Raw genomic sequence first — 7,172 nt, forward strand, 5'->3', positions numbered from 1 at the left:
AGTTTTTCCTTCCCACTGTCGCCAAGTGCTTGCTCAAAGGGCTTCACCTGGTTGTTGGTGTTTTCTCTTGTGTGGATTGGATTGAATTAAACATCAAAGCAGATAAAGAGAAAAAACAGCCTGATCCATCCCAAGAAGAATGAGTGCCGCCTCCATAAAAAGTCTCAGTATTTGCACATTAAGTAAACTTTTTGTTGTTATGTGTGAACGGATGTTTTGTTGTAATTTGAAAAGAGAACAACATCAGCTCAGAAAGAAGGCGGAGTTCACAGTTTGCACTGTTACGAGCAACGTCTCTTTTAAGGAGAAGCTTGTCTTCTGATGGAGAATCCTTCCAACAGACGATCGTGGCTCAAGAGTTGGGAGGTCGCCTTGTAATTGGAAGGTTGCCGGTTCGAGCCCCGGCTTGGACAGTCTCGGTCGTTGTGTCCTTGGGCAAGACACTTCACCCGTTGCCTACTGGTGGTGGTGGAGGGCCCGGTGGCGCCAGTGTCCAGCAGCCTCGCCTCTGTCAGTGCGCCCCAGGGTGGCTGTGGCTACAATGCAGCTGCCATCACCAGTGTGTGGATGACTGGTTGTGCAAAGCGCTTTACTCGTCAGAGTTAATTATTTTATTTCCTCACGACTCAAACAACTTGTGGAGATTCACACTTCCACTCCTGGAGTCGAACATTTTAACGTGACCCACTGGGCCTGTTTGGCTCCAGCAGCAGCAGCCGGGCCACATGCCTGACATCTCTGCATTAAACCAATTCAAAGCAGATATGTATCCCTGCTCCTATAAAGCCCTGCTGGTAGGAGGTAACAACAAAAAGAAGAGAAAGAAAAATAGCACGTGGGGAGGTGAAAACTGCCATTAAACTGGCCAATTACCCACAGCTAATGTGTGATCACATTTTCTCCGTCCAGTTTGTTTGTGGCTCATTTCACAGACCCAGAAACAAACAGGCAGATTGAGTGTCTGCACACAGGTGTCCTAATGACACCTCAATCTGAAAGCTTGTTTTGCAGCTTGTTTTGTACAAACTTGTTGCAGATTCCTTCTTTTAATAACACCACAGTCCTAGCGGTGCCACGAACCTGTTTACCCCTGAAAACGTCCCCAAAGCAGGAGGAATAAACACACAAATGCAGTTTCAGGGTCACAGAAGTGGACCGAGTGTCAATCAGAGCGCGAACATCGGTCGTCATCGGCACGTTTTAAACACCAAACCAAACAACAGCAAAGCTCCCAAATCCAGCTCCCTTCATCTCCCTGTTTATCTTTCTCAGGAAATAAAAATATTAACTAACGGTAAATATTTACTCAACACTTTCAAGGTTAACGAAGCAGAAAAAAGGAGCATCTTTGTAATCGGATGTAAAAAGAAACTGCCGACAGAGAAAACACGTGGAGGCTTCCAGAAAAACAAATGAACGATGCTTCGCCTGCATAATGAGACAAGTATTAGGGTGTCAGCTAAATACGTGCCCACATTAAATGAGTGTTCGGCTGCGTCTGATAAGAATAATATCCACAGAAAGCTTTCTGATCACTAACAAGGGCCGGCTGGTAATAAAAATCTACCTTTTTAATTCTACTGCTATTAAAACACTCATCACAGCCGGAGCCCAGAAATAATGAAGCACATTGTTTAAGGGCACTTAGTAACAAGTGGAGCTGCTTCTACCCACCCAAAAAAGGACACGCAGTCACAGCACGAGTCCTGCACTCAAGCAGCATTTCTATAGATGTCTGCTTTATCTGCACGACACAGACCTGCCGTTTCCCTCCGAGCCACAGTGCACGCACACCGAGCCATGCAGGTTTCTCTTTTATGAAGACTTTCACAAACGTAGACGGTTTAATTCCAGCAAACATCCAGAAACTCATAAGAAACGAGGGTGAACACAAAGTTTACCAAGTATAAAGCAGCGTCACAGAAAAAAGCATGACCTACATCCATCAGCTGGTCGTCTGCTCGTTAACACAAATTTGTAATCAGACTTGGTCAAGAAAACCTGCTAAAGTTCAGATTGGCCATCAGAATAAGGAAGGGGGATGATTTAAGTGGCTGAATGTGGCCTGGCTGTTGGTCTGAGTGTTTCAGGAGGGTCAGAGGAGGCCCCGTAGTACCAGCTGAGCGTCCTACCTACCCTACACAGCCTACTCAGTCTAGTATTGATGCTGACCACGTCCATCCCTTCAGGACCACAGTGTCACCTTTGAGCTGTGGTGGATGGAGAGATTCTCGTCATGCAGCAGCTGTGGCAATGCTATCATCCCAACATGGACCAAAATCTCTGAGGAAGTTCCCAGCACCTAGGACGCGGCTGTTTTATAATCATCGCTCAACAATCACATGATCGTGTGAACCAATCACAAGTGACATGAGACTGAAACATGAGTAATGACTCCCTCTGTGACGTGACGATGCGACTAAGCAGGGTTTAGGTTATAAAAGGTGCGTCATTGAAGTTCAAGAACATTCATCTATGAATATTACAGCACTTCCAACATCTGTAGAAAGGACTCGTCTCCTTGGCAGGTGCTGACAGGAAGTGTCAGACAGACTTAGAAAAGTGTTGAATATAATTCTCAATTAGGCAGCTTTTCCTTCCACAGATGTCAGTGTGCAGCCAGCTTCCCTGTGTTTGAGTCAGGCAGTGCTCGGACTGCTGCTCCCTGTCACCCTGTCAGCGCTGCAGCCTGTGAACTCGTGCTAGCACCGTTAGCACCCCGGTCCTCCTCAGCAGGCAGCACTGCTGAAAGCACATCAGACCTGCTTCATTGTTATATGTAATTTAATGGGTTAATTTACAAATTATTCAGTTTTACAATCGTCACTTTAAAAAGAAAATACAAATGTGCACACATAAAAAAAAATGTCTCTCGTGTGGAAATCTGTGTGCAGGACGTCCTAATAATCAGCGGGATGTTGTGATGCTATCGTGATGTGAACTCTGTATTACCTTAAGGTGTTTACAGATAACACCCAGATTATCTATATGCATGTTAATATAACCGAGAGCAAACAAAACAGGTGCTGATAAGATAAGATGGAAAATTGGATGAGCGGCTGATACAAAGGAGAGAAAGGAAAAGTCAAAGAAGGCAGAAGACATGAGACGAAAGTTTGAACTGATCCAAGTTTGGAAGAAGTGGGTTATTAAAAGTGTTCCTTCGTCTGAGTGATGGAACTAATAAAAGTCTTTGAAACTGAGGTTCGAAAAGAGTCGAAAAAAGCGAATGAGCGGGAAAAGCAGGCCGGCTCTCCGAGCTATCGATCTGAGCAAAGTCAATCTGCCGCTTTCGTCTGGCGGCGAAAACGTGTCGTTTGACCTTGAAACAATGTCATTAACTCTGATGAGGAACAAGCTGGAAACAAACAGATAACGAAGAAAACAATGATCGGTTATTAGCCACTTAGAGGTGGAGTGGGTAATTACGGAGATTACGTCGCAGTAGCAGGTGAGACGCTGCCGCCGGTGCGTCACATTATTAGCACAGACTCATCTCTAGCTGCAACAGCAGGGTGGCGACTTTATTACTCCTAAAATTTAGATTCAAGGACTCTGCGGTGAGAGTCGCTGCGCTCCAGCGCCACGACTGAGGGCGTAATTCCCCTCTAATTAAATGGAATTTCAGTGTGTTTCATTTGAAATGATAACAGAATTATTTTATCTACAAACACTTAAAGGTAAGTGCAGCAGAACGTGGGGGTAATGAGGCGTTTGTAGGAACAAAGGCATGAAATTTGAAGCAGTGCAGGAAAGGAAACATTCTGATAAAACGTTCGGCATAATTTGTTGGTAATTTTGCAGAAAAGCAAACAATCTTGTGGCACAAATATTATATACATGGTAATATACATATTATATCATAGGTATATGTTTCGCCTAACTACTAGGTTTTTGTTTTTTAAGGGTAGTCGAGCAATAAAACATCCATAATAGACACAAACATCATGAATATTAAGTACAAAGACTCACAGTGTGGTGCAGCATATTTCTAGTGTGTCTCTTTGTCGCAGGCTTGTTACACCCTTATTCTAGTGTGCCTACCTTTACAAAGCTAAATATAATAAAACTGTAAATAGGGATGAAACAGATGATTTAGTGACAAAATGGATGAAACAAAAACAACTGGTAGCTGAATAAAGTGATAATGTTGTAATTATTGATCTGTTTAATACTGACGACACATTTTAAAGAGACAAACCAACAATTTAAACTTGTCCAGTAAGAAAGAAACATCTGTCGAAAGCCTTTAAATGTCTCGACTAACCTGCTCTGTCTTTGTGTGGAGCATCGGGCATACAGACCGGTTTACAGAGTCATTCTGTGACTCGTGTTTTTCATTTGTCCTATTAATTGTTAAATGTGCGACTCTGAGCGCAGGAAGCAGCGGCGGTTTAAAGCGGCGCCGCAGTCGGTGTCCTCTCTGAGGTGACGGCCGGCTGTCTGACGGATGAACGCTCTGCTGTTCCCCGTGGTGCCAAACCACCGCGTGTGACGGCTGCACGCCACACGGACTGGCTGTCCCGTTCGTGTCTGTGGGACTTTCACTGGAGCTGTGCGTTGGAGCCGAACTGTAACCTCAGCCTCTACCAAACAAACAGCAGCCGGGCCAAATTCAAAAATCTTAGACTCAACGCTGTTTGTTCATTCTGACTGTGTGTTTACTTATTATGTTTGATTATTAAAATCGTGGATTACGGCGTTTTTAACCCTGAAACATGGCTGACGCAGCTCTGTTCCCAGTTACAGTTGAGTCTTATTCTCACACAAAGAAAGAGGAAAAATCTGGAAACACCGCAGCGCTCCGTCTCCTACAGTTCACTGCAGCCTCTTTCATCATCAGTAAGCCACAAATTCTGGGCTGTGCTTTTATCCTGTTTGGTTGATGCTGCGGTTTGACCACAGAGGAGCGTGTCTGTCTGATTTAGGTTCAGCTCAGAATTAGTCTCCATTTGTTGCTCTGATGAGCATTAGAGCAGTCTCCAAGCAAATGCTAGACTGGTGCCGTTGGCCTGCCTGTTCCTAAAACACATAACAGCTGGATATATCCACACTTTGTTTTTATCATGTGCATGTTGTTAGCTCTGCAGACTGCCAGTGAAAGGTTTCAATCTACATGACCCACTTTTAAAAAGGATTAGGAGGAATTCACCACTATGTCACTTTTTAACTCGGTGTTTCATAAAATGGTCACAAATATAATATATAATGCACACAAATGTATATACACACAGAAAATGTCCACAGTGAGGAAGCAAAGCTACATCTGACAGAAACTCAAGCTGGTCCTCAAAGATGGAACCAAAGCGTCGCACAGCCTCTCGCTCCGTCTTTGAAAGCTGCCCGAGGGAGGAGGGTCTACTTACCAGCGTGACTGCTGCTGGGCCTGTACACACACACACACACACACACACACACACACACACACACACACACACACACACACACACACACACACACACACACACACACACACACACACTTTAGCAGACCTGCTGTCTCGGTCATGCAGACAACCCCATGCATATTCCCATCCGTTTCATCATTGGCCCTCTTAGGACGTAATGATTCTTATAGCGCTCGGTGTGTGTGTGTGTGTGTGTGTCTTTTTCATTTAAGTACCTTCTATTTAGAAATGCGTTTGTAATTTGTCACCTTCTCTCCGCTGTAACTGCTTCCTTGGTTCCTTCTTCGTTTCTCTCGTCATCGATCGATATCCTCACTGAGCAGTTCAGGCTGCTTCGACCTGCGGCTTCACCCTGGTGACGTCTATTGATTGCATCGACTAATTGGAGTTTAAAGTCGACCTCGTTGTCGTCTTCCCAGTTTTCCCGGCCGTCTGTGAACCATGTATCTGGGAGTATCTGTGCCGTGGAGCAGTGCAAGCGGAACTTGCTCGGTGATTTTTGCTAGCAGAGCTTCAGTTGGAGTTTCATGTTGAGCTGAAGTTTGACAATCTACAGAGAGAAACTACAGAAACTACAGCGATCCAGCAAACTTTTGAGGGGGGGGGGCTAACAGCTGTGTCAGTCAGGACCAGACAAGTAGGGATGGGTATCGTTTAGGTTTTATCCGATACCGGTGCCAAACCGGTACTTTTGAAACGGTGCCGGTGCTTAAACGGTGCTAAAACCGGTGCTTAAAGAATGGAGAACACAAAATTGGTCCAAAAACCTCTCATGTTCAGCTGTTTTTTTTGTAAAAAGATAACAATGTTAGCCTTTTCTGCAGCTATGGGGCATATATGGTATCACTCTTGGCTGGAAGCAGTGCTTAAACAATGGAAAAAACACAAACTTTGTCCAAAAACCTCTCATATTTAACTGTTTCCCACTTTTTCTTTGGTCATTTTAGCCTTTTTGGCCAGGGTGAAGGGAGTATCTGCCATCAAACAAGAAGACAGCCGCATGTAGCTATGATGATGTTTGCTAGTTCACCTTACATGCATTAATGTAATAACGTGGTTAGCCTACTCAACGTAAATTACACACGAACAACATTAAGCTACTCACGCAGAGAAGAACGGCTGCTGCTGCATCATCATCCACATCATTTCTGCTACACTGGCAGGGCTAGGGGCCAGGACTCTCCTCTTCGGGTTTTTGGGGGATGTTGCTAACTCCGGGTCCGATAACAGGCACCACACCTGCAGTAGATGCGCTCGGTGTGAGATCTCGGAGCAAGCTATCAAATACGGTGCATTTTTTGGCTTTAAAAAACACGCTATGCGTCGCCAGGTGTTTCATCAGATTTGAGGTGTTACCTCCTTTGACAGTATCACAGTATCAGCTTAAAGCACTTGTTGCAGACATCGGTCGGTCTGCAGCTCTCCACCTCCTCCTCTCTGCCTGCTCTCTTTTTTCCCCAGCACAGTTTGATCCACCTTTAGGGAGCTGTTGAGAAGTGAACTCCTCCACCCTCCAGTAATTATACAGTCCTGTGCAAAGCTTTGAGTAATGAGGCTCTTTAAATTTATAGATTTTTTTTACATACAACACTATCAGGGAGGTGTCTGATTGTTCCAGATTTATCCTGCGGCATGTCGGCCGGTCGTAAAGAACTATTTCCAGCGAGTCCTGAAATAGACGACATGATCCCCACAGAGTCCTGATCAGAGTCCAGATCCCGGCATTCCGGAGCCAGTCTGGGATCACGAGAGGTTCTGTTGCGCT

Source organism: Simochromis diagramma, unplaced genomic scaffold (genome assembly GCF_900408965.1).
Source record: "Simochromis diagramma unplaced genomic scaffold, fSimDia1.1 OVJJ01000438.1, whole genome shotgun sequence".
NCBI lineage: Eukaryota > Metazoa > Chordata > Actinopteri > Cichliformes > Cichlidae > Simochromis > Simochromis diagramma.